This window comes from Dipodomys merriami, unplaced genomic scaffold (assembly GCF_024711535.1).
Source record: "Dipodomys merriami isolate MVZ:Mamm:240054 unplaced genomic scaffold, mDipMer1.0.p SCAF_25, whole genome shotgun sequence".
Classification (NCBI taxonomy): domain Eukaryota; kingdom Metazoa; phylum Chordata; class Mammalia; order Rodentia; family Heteromyidae; genus Dipodomys; species Dipodomys merriami.
The window spans coordinates 7640982-7663807 of NW_027203937.1; the positions used below are offsets into that span (position 1 = coordinate 7640982).

The window sequence follows — 22826 nt, forward strand, 5'->3', positions numbered from 1 at the left end:
TTAAGTAACTGACCCAAGGTCATACCATCAGAAAGTGGTCAAGAATTCAGGGCCAGATAGTCTCATCCTGTAGACAACACTGCTTTTTCTCAGCTTGGGAGTGTGCATGGAGCTTTTGCTTGCTTGTTCGTTGTGCATTCTCTGTTTACTTGTTAGCATATAAAGTTCCATGAGGCAGATCTAGCTACAGGGATCAGAACATTGTCTTCTGTGGGGGCTGTGCTAGTCAAGGCTTGTGAATGAGCTGTAAAGCATCACAGATCCCAGCACAAAATGGCTTTGATGACATGCATTTGTGACAATTACATTTTACTGCTGTACGAATGGATATGTGGGGTGAGAATAAGTGTCTCTAGGAAAATGATGGACTCATTTCTCTGAGGTGACTTCAATGCCTCTGTCCCTGTGATGCTGTGACACTCTTGCTCCAGGTCCCCCCTTTGTCCTCACTGTCTTGGCTTTGGTGTCACCATGATTCTTGCCTTTGGAAATGACATATCTTTCACTGATGGATTAGATGAAGCCAACTGAATGATTGCTTGTTGATCATCCATCCATCCAAAATGCTTGTAACTGACAGATTATTCTTTTTTAATTTTAAAATCACTTTTTATTTCAAAAGTTGCCCTTGTTTTTGGTACTGATAGTAAGGAAATAGGTAAAACATTCAGAAGACACAAAACTCAAAGGTCACCAAAGGGTGTGCACTGAAGGTCATCTCTCCTTTCCCTACTCTAAAACCCCTCAGAATGAGGATCTAAGACTTCCAACTTCCAGTGTATCCTTCTGGTGCTATTCTATGCAAATATAAACTACTAAATGCACATGTTATTTTCCCTTTGTTATACAAAAAAATCTTAGCATCCTGCCTTATTTTTGTCTCTTGCTTTCTTTACTAAAAGGCAGAATTAGAGATTGCTCTATATCAGTATGTAAGGAGTTTCTTTTTTAATCACTAAATATTTTATTGTCATTATAAAAGTGATATACAGAGGAGTTACTCTTTCATAAGTCAGGTAATAAGAACATTTCTTTTTTTTTTTTTCGGTTGGTCTTGGGTCTTGAACTCTGGGCCTTGGTGCTATCCCTGAGCTCTTCAGCTCAAGGCTAGTGCTCTACCACTTGAGCCACAGCACCCTTCTAATTTTCTGGTGCTTAGTAGGAGATAAGAGTCTCATGGACTTTCCTGCTTGGGTTGGCTTTGAACTGTGATCCTCAGATCTCAGCTTCCTGAGTAGCTAGGATTGCCACCTGCCCCAGGCATGAGAACATTTTGTGTTGGACATTGTCATCCCTTCCTTTGTTCTCTACTAGTTTTTCTCTCTTTTCCCTGCCGACAAGTTGTATAGTTCATTTTCAACATAGTGTCTAGTGAGTACAATTGCTGCATTTGTTCAACATTTTCCCCTCCATTTTTGTGCTCCCCTTACCCTCCTCTTCACAGGAAAGATAAACCAACAAAGAAGGCAATAGGAAAAGAAAAAAAACTCTCTTGTTTCCATTTCCTGGAGTTATTTTTGATAATTTTTTTGGGTGGGGGGTCGGTCGTGGGTCCTGAACTCTGGGACTGGATGCTGTCTTTGAGCTCTTCCTCTGAAGGTTAGCCCTCTACCACTTGAGCCTCAGTCCCACCTCTGGCTTTTTCTGCTTATGTGATGCTGAGAAATTGAAAGCAGGGCCTCATGTATGCAAGGCAAACACTCTACCACTGAACCACCTTAACAGCCCAATAAATATTATTTTACATGACCAGAAGCACAGAGGCATTGCACCTTTGTGTTCCTCCCCTGAGAGTATCCTCCTTCTATTTTCTTTTTTGCTTAAAAAATCATTTTATTGTAAAGATGCTGTACAGAGGGGTTACAATTACATGAGTAAGACAATGAGTACATTACTTGTTGATCATTGTTACTCCTTCCCTTGTTGTCCCAATTGCCCTTCTAACTCCCCCCATTCCTCCTCACCCAGCGGACCCCAAACCCTCACCCCCCACCCCCGCCACCTGCCTGAAGTTGTAAAGTTCATTTCCAATATATTGTCCTGTGGGTATCATTTTTGCAATGGGTCATCCTGTGTCCTTGTTTCAGCATTTTGTTATTCCCCTTCCTCTCCACAGATTAGACAAATGTATATACAAGATGCAGGGTACCAAAATCAAGCACAGTCATAACAGGGGATATACCATAGGGGGAGGAACATACAAAGGAAACAACAATAAAAAAATCACATAGTACATTTAAAACAATAATAACAAAGACAGACCTCTTGTGTCTATATCATGGGGTTAATTTCACATACCATCATCTTATATGGACATATGTACATAATTTTTGAGCTTTTTCAGCTCATCTGATAAGATTATCCTATATGTATACTAATTATTGCAAATAAATTTCTTTGGGATGGATTATTTCCCTTAATATGATTTTTTTCCAAGTCTTTCCATTTCCTAACAAATAGGGCAGTGTTGTTCTTTCTGATGGAAGCATAGAATTCCATTGTTTGTGTGTGTGTGTGTGTGTGTGTGTGTGTGTGTGTGTGTGTGTGTGTGTGTGTGTGTGTGTGTGTATAGCACATTTTCTTGATCTACTCATCTACTGAGGGGCATCGGGGTTGGTTCCATATTTTAGCTATGGTGAATAATGCTACGATAAACATAGTTGTGCTGGTATCTTTAGTATGGCCTTGTTTGTTTTCATTTGGGTAAATGCCCAAAAGTAGGATTGCTGGGTCATAGGGGAGCTCTATGTGGAGTCTTTTGAGGAACCTCCATACTGATTTCTAAAGTGGATGAACAAGTTTACACTCTCACCAACAATGCAGTAAGTTTCCCTTTTGGCCACATCCCCTCCAGCATCTGTTGTAATTAGATTTCTTGATTATAGCCATTCTAACTGGGGTGAGGGTGGAATCTCAATGTTGTTTTGATTTGCATTTCTCTTATGGCCAGTTGAGCATTTCTTCATGTGTCTATTGGCCATTCTTATGTCCTCTTCAGAGAAGTATCTCTTTAAGTCTTTAGCCCACTTGTTGATGGGACAGTTGTTTCTTTAAGGATTTGTTTTTGGAGGATTTAATTTTTTGGGTTCTAAGTATATTTTAGATATGAAGCCCCTGTTTGTTGTATGGCTAGTGAATGTCTTCTCCAAATCTGTGGGCTTTCTATTGATCTTGCTTGCTATGTCCTTTGCCATCCAGAAGCTCATTTCTGTGTCTTAGGTTCTATTGCATTGGTCTTCAGTTCTGTTCTTGTGCCAGTACCAAGCTGTTTTGATTATTATGGCCTTGTAGTAGAGTTTGAAGTCTTGTTATTCCTCCAGCACTGTTCTTTCTGCTGAGGATTAGTTTTGCTATTTAGGGTCTTTTATGAATTTTGGATAGCTTCTTCTATTTCATTGAAGAATGAGGTTGGGATGTTGATGGGTATTGTATTGAATTTGTAGATACCCTTTGGCAGTATTGCATTTTCAATATTTCAATCCTCCCTATCCAGGAGCATAGGAGGTTTTCCCACTTCCTTAGTTGTGCTTTAATTTCCTTTTTCAAGTTTTTTAAAGTTTTCATCATAGAGGTCCTTCATTTCTTTAGTTAATTTAATTCCTATGTATTTTAATTTTTGTGGGGCTATTACAAAAGGAGTTGCTTTCTTGATTTCAGCTGCACTCTTCTCATTATTGGCATAGAGGAAAGTCATTTATTTTTGAGGGTTAATTTTATACCCTGCTTCTTTGCCAAAGTTTCAGATCAGCTTGAGTAACTTGGGAGTGGAGTCCATGGAGTATTTTAAATACAAGATCATGTCATCTGCAAAGAGGGAGAGTTTTAACTCATATTTCCCTATTTGGATCCCCTTTATGTTTGCATCTTGTTTTATTGCTCTAGATAGGCATTGTAATACTAAATTGAAGAGGAGTGGAGAGAGTGGGTATCCTTGTCTTATTCCAGAGTTTAAGGAAGTAGCTTTAGCTTTTCGCCATTAAGTATAATGCTGGATGTAGATTTGTCATACCTGGCCTTTATTGTATTGAGAAATGTTCCCTGGATTCCTAGCTTCTCCAGGGCTTTCATCCTAAAGGGGTGTTGGATCTTGACAAATATTTTTCTGTGTCTATTGAGGTAATCATGTGGTTCTTATCCTTGCTCTTGTTGATGTGATGTATCACATTGATTTGCATATATTGAACCAGCTTTGCATCCCTGGGATGAATCCTGTTTGATCATGACGTATGATTTTTTTTGATGACTCGTTGAAGTTGATTGGCCAGAATTTGGTTGAGAAGTTTTACATTTAAAAAAATGGATCTATAGTTCTCTTTCTTTGATGAGTCCATGTGTGATTTTGGGATGAGGGTTATGAAGGCTTCATAGAAGGAATTTGGTAGTGAACTTTCATTTTCCATTTCATTGAAGAGTTGGAGGAGTATTGTTGTGAGTTCAGCTTGAAGGTCTTGTAGAATTCAGCACTGAACCTATCTGATCCTGGGTTTTTCTTGGATGTAAAGTCTCTTATTGATGTTTCTATTTTGATACTTGGTATGGATCTGTTAAGTTGGTTTAAATCATCTTGGTTTAATTTGGACATATTGATATTTGTTAGAAATTCTTCCATTTCATCCAGACTCTCAAACTTGTTAGCATAAAGGTTTGAGAGGTATTCCCTTATAATGTTCTGGATCTTGGTTGTTTCTGTGGTGATGTTTCCATTCTCATCTCTGAGTTTGTTTATTTGGGTGTGTTCTCTTCTTTTCTTGGTAAGATTTGTTAAGGATCTATCATTTTTGCTAGTTTTTTTGCTGCTGTTTTTTGTTTTTGTCGAAGGTCTTGAACTCTGGGCCTGGGCATAAGGGCTCTTTAGCTCAAGGGTAGCACTCTATCACTTAGCTATAGCACCACTTAGGGTTTTCTGGTGGTTTATTGGAGATAAGGGTCTCAGGGACTTTCTTGCCCGAGCTGACTTTGAACTAGGATCCTCAGATCTCAGCCTTCTGAGCAGCTAGGATTACAGGCGTGAGTCACTGGCACCTGGCTTGTTAATTTTTTGAAGAACCAACTCTTTATTTTGTTGCGTCTTTCTATTTTTTTTTTTTACTCTAATTCATTTCATTCTGATTTAATTTTAATTATTTCTTTCTGTCTACTGGATTGGGATTTGGCTTGTTGCTCTTTTTCAAGGAGCTTCAGGTACATCATTAAAGTGTTAGTTTAAGATCTCTCCAATTTGTTGATGTAAGAACTCAGAGCTATGAATTCTCCTTTGAGTACTGCCTTTGCTGTGTCCCAGAGGAGCTGGTAATTTGTATGTTCATTTTTGTTATATATCAGGAACATTTGAATTTCCTTTCTAATCTCTTCCATGGCCTGCCTACTCATTGTTCAATGTGTTGTTCAGCCTCCATATGTTATAGGATTTTCTTTGATGTCATTTGGTGTTGAATTCTAATTTTATTCCTTTGTGGTTTGAGAGAATGCAGGGCATAATTTCAGTGTTTCTGAATTTGGACATATTTGCTTTGTGACCTAAAATGTGATCTATTTTGGAGAATGTTCTATATGCTGCTGAGAAGAATAGTACTCTGTTGGTGATGGGTGAATTATTCTATAGAGGTCTGCTAAGTCTAGTTAGTCTATGCAGTTGTTTAGATTTGCTGTTTCTCTGTTGAATTTTGCTAAGTTGGTCTATCCAGTGGGGAAAGTGATGTGTAACAGTCACCAACCATCAATGTCTTTGGATCTATGTGTGATTTTAGGGAAAGTAGTGTTTCTTAGATAAATTTGGGTTCTCTGGTATTTGGTGAATAGATACTTTGAATCATTATAGCATCCTGTAGGAGAGATCCTTTTATTAGTGTGTAGTGTCCTTCTTTATCTTTTCTGACTAATTTTAATTTACCTGATATTAGAATTGCTATTCCAGCCTGTCTGTGGGGGCCATTTGCTTGGTAGATTTCACTTTCAGAGTATGTTTGTTTTTGTAAGGATGATGCTTTTTTATTTTTATTTTTTGGAAGTGGAGCTCAGCAAGCTGGGAAGTTTATTGGGACCAACAATGTGGGGGGATGGGAAAAACACCCAAAATTGCCTAGGGACAACTAATGGTGCTTGTTTGGGAGTCAGTGTACAATCATTAGCCACAGACAAATGAAATAGAAATCTTGTGATGTTACTGCGATGTCTCAATCACTGGTCTTTGCTGCTGTGGGTGAAGTCAATCCACATCTACCCTCCTGCTTGTCTTTATGGAAGAACTAATTCTCTTTTGTCTCAGCCTTTCCTGATTCATGTTTTCTATCCTAATGCTCTGGATTCGAGCATCTTCTCTGGATGACTCCTTGGGTATCAGGCTGGCCTCAGCGATCATACCTCAAATTTTCCATAAGTAGTCTGCTAGATTGCGGAACTGAAAGAGGCTGCTTTCAGAGGTGAGTATCAACTCTCCTGCTTGGTTGATCTTATTTTTATGCCTGAGAGGCATAAAAATTTTTATGCCACACAGGCTCTGCCATCCAGCCAGCAGATGCCAAGTGGAACCTGCCCTCCACCTTGGAAATCACTGCTCTGACTGTAAGATATGGTCAGGTGGTGTAGAGGGATGTCATTGATGGTTTGTTTCAAATCACCCAGGAACCTCCAGGCAGCGTCTGAAGCCTTGGAGTCGGTGGGGTAGAGTTTGTTCAGGCTGTAGATGCTCTGGAACTCTGTGCTGTCTACCTGATTGTGTAGAGCCCAGTGGGGACAGCATTCAGGCGGTGGGAATAGTCAAGTTCTGGCTCCTGTCAGGCCCCAGAGCAGGCACCTGGCAGCCTCCATGATGGAATCTCAAGCAATTTCTTGATGGTGTGTCTCTTGAAGACTGCAGATAGATGGATCTAGTTTTTGTTTTTGTTTTTTTTGTTTTTTTTTTGCTCCAACTAGACATTCTATTTTGTTTGATTGGAGAGTTAAGTCCATTAATATTGAGAGTTAGGATTGAGTGGTGGTAGTTCCTGTCATGTTTTTTTTTAATTGTAAAAATACTGTACAGAGGGGTTAAAATTACATGGGCAAGATAATGAGTACATTTCTTATCAAGCATTGGAGCCTCCTCCTTTGTTTCCCCTTCTCATCCTTTCCCATCCTCCCTCTGACCCCCCATCCAATCCTCTTCCTCCCACCAAAGTTGTAAAGTTCGTTTTCGACATAACGACTTGTACATCTCATTGTCCACCTTATTACCTTCTTAGAGGCTGTGTCACCTAGGTTCTGTCCATGTTTACCTCATTCTTTGTTTGGGAGCTGTTTCTCTGCCTTCATCGTGTTCTACTTGGTTCTCTATGTGTAGAACATCTTTGAGTATCTTTTGTAGTGTTGGTTTCAGTTTTTCTTTGCTGTGGAAGGTTTTTATTTTTCCCTCAGTTATGAAGGAGAGTTTAGCTGATATACTATTCTTGGTTGATATTGTTTGTCTTTAGGGCATGACATACGTCATTCCAGGATTTTCTTGCTTTCATGGTCTCTGCTGAGAAATCTGTAGTTATCCTGATTGGTTTTCCTTCATAGGTGATTGATTTTTTCTTCCTGACAGCTTTAAGGACCCTTTCCTTGGTTTCTATTGATCTTGTGAGGATTACAATATGGTGGTAGGATGTTCTGTTCTGGTCTGGTCTATGTGGGGTTCTAAAGTCTTCTTGTATCTGAAAGGGCCTATCTTTTTGCAAGTTTGGGAATTTCTCTGCTAGGATTCTGTTAAATAAATTTCCTAGACCTTTGGCTTCTGTTTCTAGGCCCTCTTCTACACCCATTAGCCTTAAATTAGGCCTTCTGATGGTATCTTCTATATACTGGATAGATCTATCATATTTTTTGGATTTATTTTGAATACTGGTCTGTTCTTTCTCTATAATGTCTAGGCTGTCTTCTGTCCCAGAGATACGGTCTTCTGCATGGTCTAGCTTTGTTTTTTATTTCCCTTTGTTTTTTATTTCCCTTCCTTCTAATTGTTAAGTTTTAATGGCTTCAATTTTTTGGTTGAAGCATTGTTTTATATTTTGTATGGATTTCTTTGCCTCCTCTATTTTTATTTTTTTTGTGTGTGTGTTCACTCTCAGAACCCTTAGTTGAGTAGCTATACTTTCACTGGACTCCCTTTACTTTTGTTGGCATTCATTCAGCTTTCTAGTTGTGGATTCCATGAATTCCTCTATTAATCTTTTCTTTGCCTCATCACATTCACACATAGCCTTATGTAGGCTTTCAATACTTTCATTCAGCATGTTTACTACTAGTGTTTGTAAACCATTTTGAGAGTTAGCCTCTGGATTTTTTATTAACTCCTCTGTTGCCTGTTTGTCCTGGGTGGGAGTTGAAGTTCCTTGACTTGCCATTTTTCTTGTGTTTCTGTGGCTTGTTCTGGCCTTTTGGGAATAAGAGCAAATCCAATTCCTCACTAGAACACAAAAACCAACAGAGAGCCCAGTGGCTACACAGATTTTGGAGGTTTACAATTACCAATGTGTTTTTTCACTGTATCTCAATTTTTTTGGGAGTGAGTATATATCCAGAACACAATTTTAAGACAAGCCTCTATCCAGAGCCCTGTAGTTGCACAGACTTTGGGAGTTTACTATCAACAATGGGAGTTTTCACAGTATCTCACCTTTTGGTGGGAGAGAATATACACATTAAATCACAATTCTAAGACACACTCCCACCCAGTGCCCTGTAGTTACACAGTTATTGGAGGTTCACACTCAAACTGGGTATTTTCACTCTATTTCTCCTTTTTTTTTTTTTTTTTTTTTTTTGGGTCCGGTCATGGGGCCTGAATTCTGGGCCTGGGCGCTGTTCCTCAGCTCTTCAGCTCAAGGCTAGCATGCTACCACTTGAGCCATAGCACCACTTCTGGCTTTTTTTTTCTGCTTATGTGGTACTGAGGAATTGAACCCAGGGCCTCATGCATACAAGGCAAGTACTCTACCACTGAGCCACCTTCTCAGCCCCATTTATTTCTCCTTTTTGGAATTGAAAATATCTCCAGTTCCCCACTGGAACACAATTTTATGGCAAGCTTGAACCCAAAGCCCTGCTGTTGCACAGACTTTGGAGGTTCTTACTCAAAGATTGGTGTTTTTCCTATATCTATCCTTTTCTGGAGATGAAAGTATATCTAGTTCCTCACCAGAACACAATTTTAAGATAAGCACCAACTCAGAGTCCTGACTTTGAAGGTAGAGAGTGCAGACTTTGAAGGTACACAATTCAAATATGAGTTTCACTCTATCTCTCCTCTATTGGATATGCAAGGAGGTCCAATACCACCACTGAGCACAGTTTTAAGACAAAATTCACACCCATATATTTGCAGTATACACCTGCAGTATACACTTCCAGTATACTTGCCCTGATTTTAGAGGTTCCCAGTCATAGATAGGTGTTCCCTTATTTATCCCTGCTTATCTTTGTCAGGGGAGGGGTATTGTGTTTCAGAAGTGGGGACTATAAACAGTTATAATTAGTGAGCAGCTATTTTATGAGGTTTGGAATGGTTTGAGCTGAAGGGATAACATATTGAGCCACTTTGGCACAATTTCACTGACTGCAGAGATAGTCTATCTCAGTGTTTCCTCTGTTGAGGATCAACAGAGTAAAGAAAGTAAAGAGGGAATGAAGGAGTAGAAATAATTGTAAATGGGTTGAGGTTAGTTAGAGGAAAGATTAATATATACAATGAAATATAGGAGGAGAGAGATCAGATTAGAAGGATGTGGCAAAGGAAAGGAACAGAGGAGGAAAATTATGACCTAATTTCTAAGTAAGAAAGAAGAAAAATCAAAACAAAACAAAACAAAAAATAAAAAAGGAAAGAAAAAAATAAAAAATAAAGGATTAGGACAATTATGTACAACAATTATGCAGTAGGAAATTGGGTGATCAATTTATACTCTGAATGAAGTCTATACACAGTTAAGGAGGAAGTTTCATGGTCACTGTAGGCTGTGTATCCAGTTGTGAACAGAAGAGCAACGAGGAAGAAAAAAAAACAGGATTGTTGCAAAAAGAAAAAAACAAGAAAACAAAACTAAAAACAAAAACACATAAAAAATTGACAGGAAAAAAAAGGGTAACAGAGAGTTAAACTAGTTGCAAAAAATAAAAAGAGGAGCAAGAAAAAAATTTTAATTTAAAAAGGAAAAATTAAAAAAAATTATAATTGGGGAAAAAGGAGAGAAAAAACTATCTTCTATTTATTTGGAAGCTCTTATATCTCCCTGTAAGTCTGCCTTCCAGTCCCTTGATGGTGTCTCTGATTTGCTTGTAGCAGTGGGTTTTCCTTTTGCTTGGTTGTTTTCTCAAATCAGCTTGTTTGGGAGTGCAGAAAAAAGTTCTGCTTTACAGGCTTGGGGACTTTGTGACCTTCTTCTCAGACTAAAAAGCATGATCTGATTTTCTTTGTGCTGCTAGGAGGAGGTGGCTGGAGACTGTAGTGTGTTGCTGCTAAGTTTGGGCGTGGTTGGGGTTTTGGCCTGTCTGGAGTCAGTGGTCTTTCCCAAATTGGGGAGCCCCCTTTGGGCTACTAACCTTGATCCTCACTCAGCTTTTATAGCCTGTCCAGTTCTTATTTATTATTTTTAATGAATTTTAGTGAGATTCCTGCAGCCAGCTAAGGTGAACGGTTTGGGTGAGGTATGGATGGAATTCCTTTGTTGCCTGCAAGTGAGGGTGTAGCTGCCTCTCAGGACTCAGCAGGTAGTGAAGGTTGTTCCAACCTGGCTCAGTGGGGAGTTCCCTCCTCCTGGACAAGGCAGCAGCCATCTCCTGGGTAGAGCTGACTCTCACAGGTCCAAATCCTTGCCCTGGACAAAAATGGTGCCGCCTGCTACTTTTGTGTCCTGAGTTATCTGCTAGCTGTTAGGGCAGAGTCTATGCCAGTATCCAATATGGAGTTCTTTTCCATTGGGAGAAGGCGGGGAGCTGCCTTCCCCGAGCTGTTCTGTGGGAAGGAGTGGGGACACTCATGGTTTCCCTTGGTTTTTGGCCCGTCCGATCTGCGCCAGTGGTCAGCAGGATGTAAAATTCTGCTCCTGATCTTCCAGTACGTATTGGAGGTGGGTGAAGAAATGAGGCCCTTGGTGTCTGGCTGTTTGCTCCAGCTTTGTCTGTGCAGTTCCACAGCAACGCTTCCAGTGGCCGCTTGTGCTCAAATCTATCTTCTGGTGCAAACTGCTTGAATTTTTCCTTGCTATGCTCTTATGGCTCACTTGGTGTGATTTTCCCATAGTGAATTATTCTCTGAACTGCAAAATCTGGCTTCTTAGCGAGACCTCACCTAGAGTCCATCCACATCTCTGCCATCTTCCTCTGGTGCTTTGAGTATCCTCCTTTGATCTCGCTGTGTGGGGACTAGCATCTTCTGACAGAACATTCAATACACTCTTATTAAAGGCTGACTTACACTTGGGGAGTTCAGAATGTTGGAGAAATTCAGTAAAATCTTGTTCTGTACTTTGTCAGCACTCTGATCCTTCCGATCTATCCTCAAGAATTGGTTTTATACACTGTCACTTTTGCTTCAGGCTCCAAGAAGAAAACTTTAGGGCTAGGCACAGTAGCTTATAGCTGTAATTTCCAGATATGCAGGGGTGGCTATTTCAAGGATCATGGATTGAGTCCAGTTTAGACAAAAAGTTAGTGAGACTTTATCTTAAAAAGCAAGTAGGTGTAGAGGTGTGTCATATAACCCTAGCAAAGAGGGAAACAGGAGGATTACTGCCCCAGGCTAGGCCCACCTTCTGAGAGCAACATTTGTATAGAATACACGGAAGCAATTTTCCTTTTAATAAAATTTTCTTTTATTAAGAAATCTTGCTTCATATTTTCAGCAAATTTAATTGTTCGAATCTCTGCAAAGGAAGTGATTCTTCAAGGGAGAAATTGTTTTAAGACAAAAGGAGTATATCCTTTTAGAAATTAGGGAATTAAATGTAAATATAGGAAAATAAAAAAACCAATATGTAGGCAAATAGGATTTTATTAGTCTACATTTACTAATACAATTAAAGTGAAAAGACAATATGTAAGCAGTTAGTGTACTTTCATAAATCATATACTTACCAAATATTACCTAATATAATGCCTTTGTATATGTGTGTATGTGGTGTGTGTGTGTGTGTGTGTGTGTGTGTATGTGTGTGCGCGCGCGTGTGTACCTACACCTGTACTGGGGCTTCAACTCACTACCTGGGCATAGTCCTTTAACTTTTTTGTTTGTTTGGTTGTTGTTGGTCATGAGCCTGGATGCTCTCCCTGTGCTCTTCAGCTCAAAGCTAGTGCTTGAGCCACAGCACCACTTCTGGTTTTCTAGTAGTTTATTGGAGATAAGAATTTCATGGACTTTCCTGCCTGGGCTGGCTTTGAACCATGATCCTCAGATCTCAGCCTCCCGAGTGAGTAGCTAGGATTACAGACGTCAGCCACTGGTGTCCAGCTTTTTTAGCTTTTTAAAAATGCTGTTGCTCTATCACTTGAGGCACAGCTCTTCTTCTGTTTTTTTGGTGGTTAATTAGAAATAAGAGTCCCATGGACTTTGCTGCCAGGACTGGCTTCATACCATGATCCTCATATCTCAGCCTTTTGCGGAGGTAGGATTACAGGCATGTGCCACAGGTGCTGGGGCATGTTGTCTGATTTTAATGCAAGGAGTTGACTACAAAAGTCTTCTGTTTGGATACATTGTTATTATGAGTTTCCATTTAAAGTCATCATATTTTAATCAGATATGAAAGAGGAAATGTTTATATTTAAATGCTTTGTGGAATGAGAATAATGACTGCATCAAAACCTTCATTCATTCAAAAAGTAAATTGAAAATGATACTATGCTAGATGCAAAAGACGTAGCAGTGAACAAACTGGGACTAGCTTCTGTCCTTCTGGGAGTTCTACTTGAGCATTGAATTATCTAGTTAGGATTGATGTGTTAGGTTCACATCCTGCATCCTCACCGAAGTACAAGAATGCTAAGGGATCTCATAATAGCCACGTTGGGTCAGAGAGACTGAGAAGGATCTGATTCAAGTTAAGTCTGAAAGCTAAGTGGTGGTTGGGCAGATAAACTAAACAATAGAGTTATAGTTGCAGGTTTTTCACACAGCATCAACCTTTATAAGGTCTCCTAACTGAGAACAGTGCAGCCAGTGTGGTATGAGGGCAGAGTGGAGAAGACATAAGAAAAAGAAAAATATATAGCAAAGAACCAGGGCCACATTAGGATTGGGGATTTTATTCATAGGACAAGTTACCATTTGAAAGTCAATAAGTATATTCATGTTTTATGCAACTAGCTGCTTTATAGAAGTTGCTTGCTCCCTCAAGAGCTCTGTCCTTTTCCTTTTGTTCTTTCCTGCTTTCCTTCCTTCATCTCTTCCTTCTTCCATCTTCTTTTCTCCTTCCTTCCCTCTCTGCTTCTCTCCTTCACCCGATCTCTTCCTTTATTCCTTTCTCTTTCTTTTCCTTTCTTTCTTACCTTCCTTCCTTCATTCCTTCTTGTCCTTCCTTTCCCCTTTCCCTTCTTCCTTTCTCCTCTTGTCTTACCTATCTTCCCTTCTGTCTTTCATTGTGTCCCTTTCTCCCACCCTTCTTTGCTTTCTCTTTTCCTTCTTTTTAACTTCCTCCTTCTGTGATCCATATGTGAATGATCCCTGGAAGTGAAATTATATTGAAGGGTAAAAAACATTATAAAGTATGAATAATTTCTTTCTATTTCCTTTTTCTTTTTCCTTTCTATTTTCCTTCTTTCTTTATTTAGTGTGAGTGGGTGTATCTATTCTGTGTGTGTGTGTGTGTGTGTGTGTGTGTGTCTGTGTACTGGGCTTAATTTTCTAGCTTGGGTTTATTTTTTCATTCTACCACTGTCATACCTCTATTTCTGGCTTTTAACTGGAGATCAGAGTCTTTTCTGCCCAGGTTAGCTTCAAACCACAATCATCAGATCTCAACCTCCTGAGTAGCTAAGATTATAGAAGTGATCCACCAGCAGCCAAATTTCTGTTTAGTGAAGCTGGGTGAATGGCCATCTACTGAGGCTAGAGCAGATTTAGGGAGCAGAACATGAACTCAGTTTTGGGCTAGATGAAGTGTTAGGATACTTGAAGTGCCAGGTCCCTCAGCATATTTCAAATTGTATTGGTAAATGAACTGTAAAACCATCTTCTGGATTTAAGTGTGTGGAGTTTTTTTTTGACAGCTTTAGGGCAAGTGGTAACAGCAGGTTGAGAAGTTATATAGGAAGTGATGAAAGGAGGTAGAGAGAGCTCTGAGAAATTTATCTATAAACAGGAGGGAGAGATGCTGATACTAGAGAATTCAAAGGGGCAGAGATCTGGCATATTTAACTGCCCATGAAGAACATATCCAGTATAGTGGGAGAATGAGTATTTTGACAAGAGAAGAAAGAACAATATGTGCTATGAAGAAGACAGTATGATCCAACATGAGGAGAGAATAAATCTCTTCTGTATTCTTGTTTATTTGTCCCCAAGATAGAACTTAAAACAAAACAAAAAAAACCAACGAGTACCTTTTGAGAACATCTTGTCTGCCAGATATGTTTTGCCAACCTTTTTTGTCTTTCTCTTGTAGAAAATTACACATGATTTATTTCAATGAACAGTTACCAGATGGCATATCAACCCTTCCCATCAGGGGATATCCACAACCCACTCCACAAAATTATTTGAAGACATTAAAATACCTTAGTGCTTTGGCCTAATAGTTGCTTTTGCAAAGACATGAGCTAGCAGATAAAGGACATTGTGCTTGTTACAAAATGGCAGCCTCTTCCCTTTCACTCTCCCATGGTCATCTCTCGTGTCATCCTCAATAGAAATACACAAGGAAGTGGAAGTCTGAGAAATACAGTTCTGCCTAGCCTAGATGACATTACAAGACCTTTAGAATAACTTCATCATTCTACTTGGTCCCTTCTTTTTCCTGCCCTTCCCTTCCTATTCTTCCCCTCCCCTTCTCTCCTCTTCCCTTCTCTTCCCTCACTTCTCCTCTTCCTCCTCCCCTTCTTCCTTCATCTTTTCCTCCTCCTCCTCCATCCACCCCGCAACCCCCCCTGACAGGTTCATCCAACTGTACCCAGTTTATTGATATGGGGTCCTGCTAACATTTTTATGAGGCTGATCTCAAACTCTCAATCCTTCTGAGTTCTACTATTAGATTACAGGTGAGAATTACCATCCACTTGGTTTTCCTCCATAGTTTATGCCTATTCTTACTTCTCTCTCTTACATATAGAATCACTTTAGTGTGTGTCAAGCACTTGATATTTATCATCTCATTTAATGATCACAGCAGCGATCATTAAATTCAGTGTGTGGCACTAGCCTTATTTATAGATAAAACTCCTTGCCTCTCCCAAGGTCCCTGAAACAGAATGTGGTAGAGCTGTCATCAAAATTACAGTTTAGGACTTCTGGTTTACTACTCTTTTCATTTTCTACTCTTTATATTTATTTTTTAAAATTATCTTCAAATAGTTGTACAAGTGGGGTTTAGTTTAACATGTTCATTTATGTATGCAATGAATACTGATCAGAGTCACCCCTTCTATCTTTTATCCCTATCTTATCCTTCCGTTTACCCATTTGGTGCTTTTTAAACTAGAGGGGAAAAATCACATGCTGTTCCTACCATGAATGTCTTCCTGTGGTTTGGTAGGACCCCCAACTGTATCCCTTTCCAGATCACATGGCCTTATTAGTTTACAAAGATTCTGTAATTCAACAAACCTTCTCAAATGGACATTTTTTGGTGTATGGTTTAGACACAAAGATGTGCACTACTTACCTCAAGCAATTTTGTACGATGTGACTTCATCTGAATGTAGCAAGCCTAATATTTCAGCCCTTGCAAACTTATTAGCCAAGAGATGTCATTCCTGAGAGCTATGACTGGATGGTAATTACTATATGGATTTATTCATGGAGCACATCCATTCATTCTTCTCCTCCCCCATTGTTACAGTCTGTTCTAATTAGTGTTTAGTCAAATCTGCTGAGGCCATGTCGTTTTACAGCTTGGGGGCTTTTATACTTTGGGCCAAGGACCAGAATCTCCACTTTCCTAAGATTACTGGCAAATTACTCTTTCTGCTGACTACTAATTTATCAAAAATGCAAGTTGTTTAGAGGGACTGTAAAACAACACATATTTAGAGAGTGTATACTATGTTCCAGACTGTCTTGTTTAAAATATACAAACACATCATATGTTACATCCATTACAGCCCCATGAAGTGTGTACCATCATATATAAATATGTATTAATATATTTTTCTTCTTTTAATTGTTATTGTTAAGGTGATATGCAGAGAGGTTGAAGTCAGATGATGAGTACATTTCTTCTTTTTGAACAATGTCACATCTTCCCTCATTTCCTCCCAGTTTTTCCCTCCTGACTACACTCTCCCAGGTTGTATAGTTCATTTTCAACATAGTGTCTAGTGAGTATCACTACTGCATTTTTTTCACTTTTTGTCTCAACAATTCCATGTCCCCTCTTACCCTCCACCAAACAGATAATCTTACATACAAGACAAAGGGTACTGAAAACAAAATAGAGACAAAGGACACAGAAAAACAAATAGCAAAATAACAAAAAAAACTCTCTTGCTTCTATTTCTTGGAGTTCATTTCCATAGCATCATTTTATATAAGCATATGCACATAGCTATTGAGCCTTTGTGATTTTCTCCTAAGAATATCCTCCTTTGGTCTCAAGTCCAATGTATTTTTTGTCTTTTACCATCTAATGTGTTTACTTATAGATTTATGGGCACATTCTAGTTACAACAAATGAGGAAAACCATTAAGCCTATGTATCTTTGGGTCTGCTTACTTCAACTCTATTTCCTTATGAATGTGTACCACTAATATTTAAGACACAAAGTAGAGAGATTAACTATGAAACTAGAGAAATTTCATGCCTTATGGATTTACGTATACTCTATGTGTATGTGTTTATATGTATCAATGTTATTTTATTGGAGGGAAATTACAAATCATTTTATAAGTCTTAGTACAGTAATGTGCATATGAATGCAATTAAGCAAATCAATCTCGTTATAATACAATTAATGGCATTAATCAGAAATTTAAATCTGGATGTGTGGCTAACAGGGCCTTGAGTTCAAACCCCAGGACTTCCAAAACAAATAAGGGAGAAGATGAGTATTATTGGTATTACTGCTGAGTATATATGCAGAATGTATGTCACAAGGACCGCTGTATTTCCTATAAGTAAATTGAAACCTAACTCTGGGATTTTAAGCAGGGAAAACCATGATAAGTATTATTATTCAGTAAACTTTAAGGATTTAATGTTCCCAAAAGAAATATAATTTTTCTAGAAATTACTTAAGAGAAGAAAAATATTTCTTTTTGGGCTAGTGAGAAAAAGAGAGAAAAAGGGAGACAGAGAAAGGGAGGCAGAGAAAGGGAGGCAGAGAAAGGGAGAGTGCTATATAATGATGTTGAGCATACTGCTGTCAAAAATACCATTATAAATTTTAATAATGAATTCTCTAGGGCTTAAGCCTAAGCAATGGGAATGGAAAGAGATGGCAATAGGACAACATTGATTTTGTCTGATATATTGTTTTCTGCTGGCCTAGATTAATTCAAAGATAGAGCCTCTAAAAGACAAGATGAAGAGCAAATTACTCAGTAAATAGTCCATAAATACCATTTTGCTCAACCAAAATTTGATAAATATGAAACAAAATTGAATGAGAGATGGTTCCCGCTCTGGAAGCAGTTTGTGTATTGGTGAAAGGCTGGGCCATATTCATTAGAGATGAGCAACCTAGACGCAATTACACCAAGGCGTAATTTTTGATGAGTGTGTGCTGTGTGCTGCTCATGTTACCAGCATCGTCTTGTCCTAGTCTGTCTGGCTTCTGGTCCAGAATCCAAAACTGAGAGCCTGAGAGAATATTATATATTGTTTGCATGGAGATTGGACAAAGGCAGCTATGGTCAGGGCAGGTCACTCTTCCTTATAGACCTAAGGGAATAAGTTTCAAAGGCTTTTGAGCAAGAGCACAAGACTCTGAGTTCAAATCCCAGTACTGGAGTGTACATGTACATACATGCGTATGCGCGCACACACATACACACACTTTTAGTGGTATGCTGTGTAATGCAAGAGCTGACATCTCTACAAACCTTGTGATTTTACTACTGTTGTCACAAATAACTTCTGTATATCTGGGTGATATGCAATATTTTGGCATGCGATGCCAGGGCTGGAAATGCACCTATAGTTGTTTTTTAGTTTTGGTTTTTTTCTCTTTTTTTGGTTATTTTATTCTGTGCATCAGGACTATAGAAACTTCCAAACTCCCCCTGTATTCTACTCATGAACTTCTCTTTTCAATTCAGTGGCCAGAGTTGAATCTTTCTGTCATATTCAAGAAAAGCTAGAAACACAAATATTTAACTTTTCTGCAATGCATATTAAAGAAAGATAAGTGAGATTGAATGTTGGGTCCATCACTTACTAGCTGTTTGGTGTGAGGGTAGATTGACTAAAACAATTAAGCGAATACATGTATCTTCACCCAAATTCTTAATTTACAAAACAGTAGAGCAAGATTCGGCTCCCAGTTTGCAGGTTCTTACCCCCTGCTATATGGCATGCCCCTGTTCAGGTAACCCAGCTCTTCTGACCTTATAGGTGAGTCTCTTAATGAAGAACACCAGGGGAGTTATAAAACCTCCGATTAAAATAAATAAAAAGCGATTGTGATACCATTTGTAACTTCAATGTGTACATCTCACTCCAGGAAATAATGATCTTCATGTGGTTTGTTCCCTTGGGATATTATACTGTCATGATCAGACCAAATATTTGTTAATAAAGAAGGCTAACTCAATATCCACAAAATGGAGAAAGTAGAGAAATCACAGCTACATTGGTAACTTAGAAACTATAATCTAAAAATCATAAACATTGGAATTAAATATTCAGGCTTGAACGGGCTTTGCTAAGGATTCGAATTTTCTTATATATAGAACTTTTGCTTTATTTCAAAATATTATTTTTCACATTTTCCTAGTTTACTGGCTGAAAACTTTCCAGATCCTTGTTTTACATAAAATTTGCTGACATTATTTTCCAAAGTCAGTGTTCTATTTTTTTCCTCCTGGTCCACATTTGGAAAGATAATCTATGGGAAAGTGAATGGTCTGGCTGACATTTCTTTGCTTTACTTTTCCTTTCCTTTCCCTTGGTTTCACAAGTTAACATTTGTAGCAATATTTTACAGACAGCATTAAGATCACATCGCCAAGGATTGGAAAGTAATAGAATGAGGCTTACTCTTTTTTCCTCCACTTTGAGTTTTATTAACTTTGTCAAAAAATTGGAATTTCATATATTTCTCACTTTATAATTCAAAGTATCTCAATCCTGACCTTGCATTGAATAGAAGAAATGATGAATGTGAATATGAAATGCACTAAAAACTTGGAACTGCTTTTCTGTTGTAAGCTCAGCTACCAGTAATATTGAGCTATGCAATTTTACTAACCTAATATTGAACTCGGGCACCTCTGTAATTTCTACAGGTAGCATCAGGTAGAAAAGAGTCATTGATGCTGGGTGCTGGAGGCTCACGCCTGTAATCCTAGCTACTCAGGAGGCTGAGAGCTGAGGATCATGGTTCAAAGCCAGCCTGGGCAGAAAAGTCCATGAGACTCTGATCTCCAATAAAAACCCACTAGAAAGCCAGAAGTGGCACTGTGGCTCAAGAGGTAGAGTGCTCGCCTTGAGCTGAAGAGCACAGGGACAGCGCCCAGGCCCAGAGTTCAAGCCCATGACCGACAAAAACAAACAAATAAAAAACCAAAAACCAAAAAACAAAAAAAAAGAAAAGAGTCATTGGATGATGGCTGACAAGGACTTTGGACAGATGAATTACAATGATCAAATTCAAGGGAGGTCTTTTACATTTTTTTTTTTTTTTTGCCAGTCATGGGTCCTGAACTGTGGACCTGGGCGCTGTCCCTCAGCTCTACCACTTAAGCCACAGAGCCACTTCCAGCTTTTTCTGCTTATGTGGTGCTGAGGAATCGAACCTAGGGCCTCATGCATGCAAGGCAAGCACTCTACCATTGAGCCACCGTCTTTTACATTTTTAAGGGGAAAGAGAATTGAACGAATAAACCTGTGGCTTTTAATAGGTGAATGTTTGTACTTCACTCAGCAATCTGCCATCTTCAATGAGAAAGAAAGACAAGAGAGCTCTGAGCTGGTTCTTCCCTTTTCAGTTTCCTTCCATTAGGAGAAGCACAGTTTCAAGAGTAATCTTATCTTACTGTGACAATGACAGTTAACAAGTAGTGAGTAAAACCTTTACTTGTATGACCTCATTGAATCCTTCCAAAAGCCTTGAAGTAGATGTTCTCATTACTCCAATCAATCATTTGTCAGTGATGATGAATACAGGCAATTTATAAGCCCAGAGTCAAAGTGGAGCCAGGGCCACAATCTTTCTTGGCCTTGCCCCACTATTCAGCTTTCAAAGATGCTTTCCAAGATACTTCAAACTAGACCCTATGTTGACATTTATGTTGGGCAAGTAGTTGCCAATAAATACTTCATGTGGATGGAGTGATTTCGAGTTAGGTTTTATGGGTAATGTCTATGTTTAGAAAAATAAATTGTAGGCTACTTAAGCAAGGTGAAATGAGTGGTACTAATACCTCTAACTTATATTTATATACATTTTTATATTCTTCAAGTGTTGTAATGGCCTATACCAAGCCTCGTCTTAGTATCAGGTAAATAATAATGACTGTTCCCAGTTTGTGACAGGTGAAGTGTGATATAACACCTTCTGATCATTGTCTGTTCAACACTTCCAATAGTCAGTACTTCTCCAAATGCTTAATGCTTGTTAGACATAACACATATCATAGGTATAAGATTACCACTGAACCTCAGCATCCATGAAGGAAAAGCATGCTTCTCTCTTCTTAAACTGCATGTCTAGTTCCCGGCATCATGCTTAGCACATGTAGGGATTTAAGAGTATGGTGACAGGCTTTGAGAACAGCTCCCACGGGGTCATCATAGCCTCTTCCTTATAGTGGGATGATTATAAACTTTGTAACAAATACAACTAACATTACATAAAAGGATAGCAAATGTAACAGTGACTACTACTGTTATTGGAATTATAAATACTTAAACTTGAAATATTCTTTATGTGTCACCCATGGGCAAGAATTCATTCACCCTCACATTTTAGCCTTGTTCATCCTTCAAATCTCAGATAGGTTTGCCACCCTGGCAAAGCCTTCTTCTCCAGACAGCTTCTCCCTTCACTTGGTCTCATATTACTTCCTATACACTTCTCCTCATCATTTTTGTACAATGCAGTCACGTTTCCTCAGATTTACTAGATTAAAAGTCAGCTGGGCACTGGTGGCTCATGCCTGTAATCCTCACTACTCAGGAGGCTAAGATCAGAGGATCATGGTTTGAAGCCTTCACAGAAAGGAAAAGTTCTTCTTGTCCTTGAGCACATTGCCTGTATGTGAATTTTCAGAGTAAGCTCTTTAAAAAGGTGCCACTGACTCACATGAATAATACTAGCTACTCAGGAGGCTGAAATTGGGAGATCAGTTTGAAGACACAGTTTGAAGAAGAAAAGTCCTAGAGATTCTATCTTCAATTAACCTACAAAAATTGGGACTGCAGATGTGGCTCACATGATAGAGCATACCACCTGAGCACGAAGGTGGTTCCAAAATCAAACTCTGGTAAAAGTAAAAAAGAAAAATTAAAAATAATACCTCTATTTCCTTAAAAAATAAGTATAGCTAGGGGCAAATGGCTCATGCCTATAATACTAGCTAATCTAATGATCATGGTTTGAAGCCAGCCTGAACAACCAAGTCCATGAGACTCTTCAATTAACCACCAAAAAAGCTGGAAGAGGAACTGTGGCTCATTGATAGAGTAGCAGCCTTGATTGAAATCCCTAAGGGACAGTGGCCTAGTACATGAGTTTCAACCCTTGTACTGGCACAAAAAATTGTACGCTAATAATAATAGCTGTGACTTTGGTCCCGTATTGTTCCAAGTATTTCATATACACTTTGATATAATCAACTTTAAAGGCGGATATGGCCTTGGTAAAGATTTTACCTTGGGCTAAATTGCTATGTTGTTATTGACCATCTCAACTAATAGTTACTGGAAAGTCAGTCCATTTGGCATTTTCCCTATTTCCCTGTCCCATCTCTGACTCAAAAACTGCCTGCCAATAAATTAGAAAAATATTCTGTAAAAAAGTGGAAATGAATAGCAAGGGTTAAAATATAAATCACACTTTAAACCATAGCTCCTTCCAGCTGGAGTCCTAGATCACACCTTGGCTATCTTACTTTAAAACTTAGTGAACATCTTATTCTAAAACTGGTATATTAGAGAGCAATAGGATGGAATTCTCTTTCCTCTGATTGGGATCTAGAATCTGATCAGAGTGATATGATACTTAGACTCTTGGGGTTATAGCGGATACAGACAAATTATGAATAGTGGGTCCCAAAATGAAAGCATATCAACTACCCATCACAATGCACATTGCACCAGGACTCCAGCTGAATCGAAAGCCGGGAGAGGGGCAACAGCTATGTATGAAGTTGACAGAATGGACATGAAGCAAATTAATAAATTCCTGAGTATAAATCTTGCTCTTTTGATTCCATATGTTGTCTTTCCTACACTAAAGCATTGGGTCCTTGAGAATGATGGCATGTGCATAAGTAAAAGTAG

The 22826-nt window shown here is 38.8% G+C and overlaps 1 protein-coding gene and 1 pseudogene across 22 annotated transcripts in view; one reads left to right on the forward strand and one right to left on the reverse strand.

The window, feature by feature from the left end:
• Positions 1-22826, forward strand: part of Dlg2 (discs large MAGUK scaffold protein 2) — a 2075786-nt gene that overhangs the window by 1210711 nt on the left and 842249 nt on the right. The gene's annotated exons all lie outside the window — the stretch shown is intronic.
• LOC138836152 (large ribosomal subunit protein mL62 pseudogene) lies at positions 6206-6807 on the reverse strand (annotated as a pseudogene).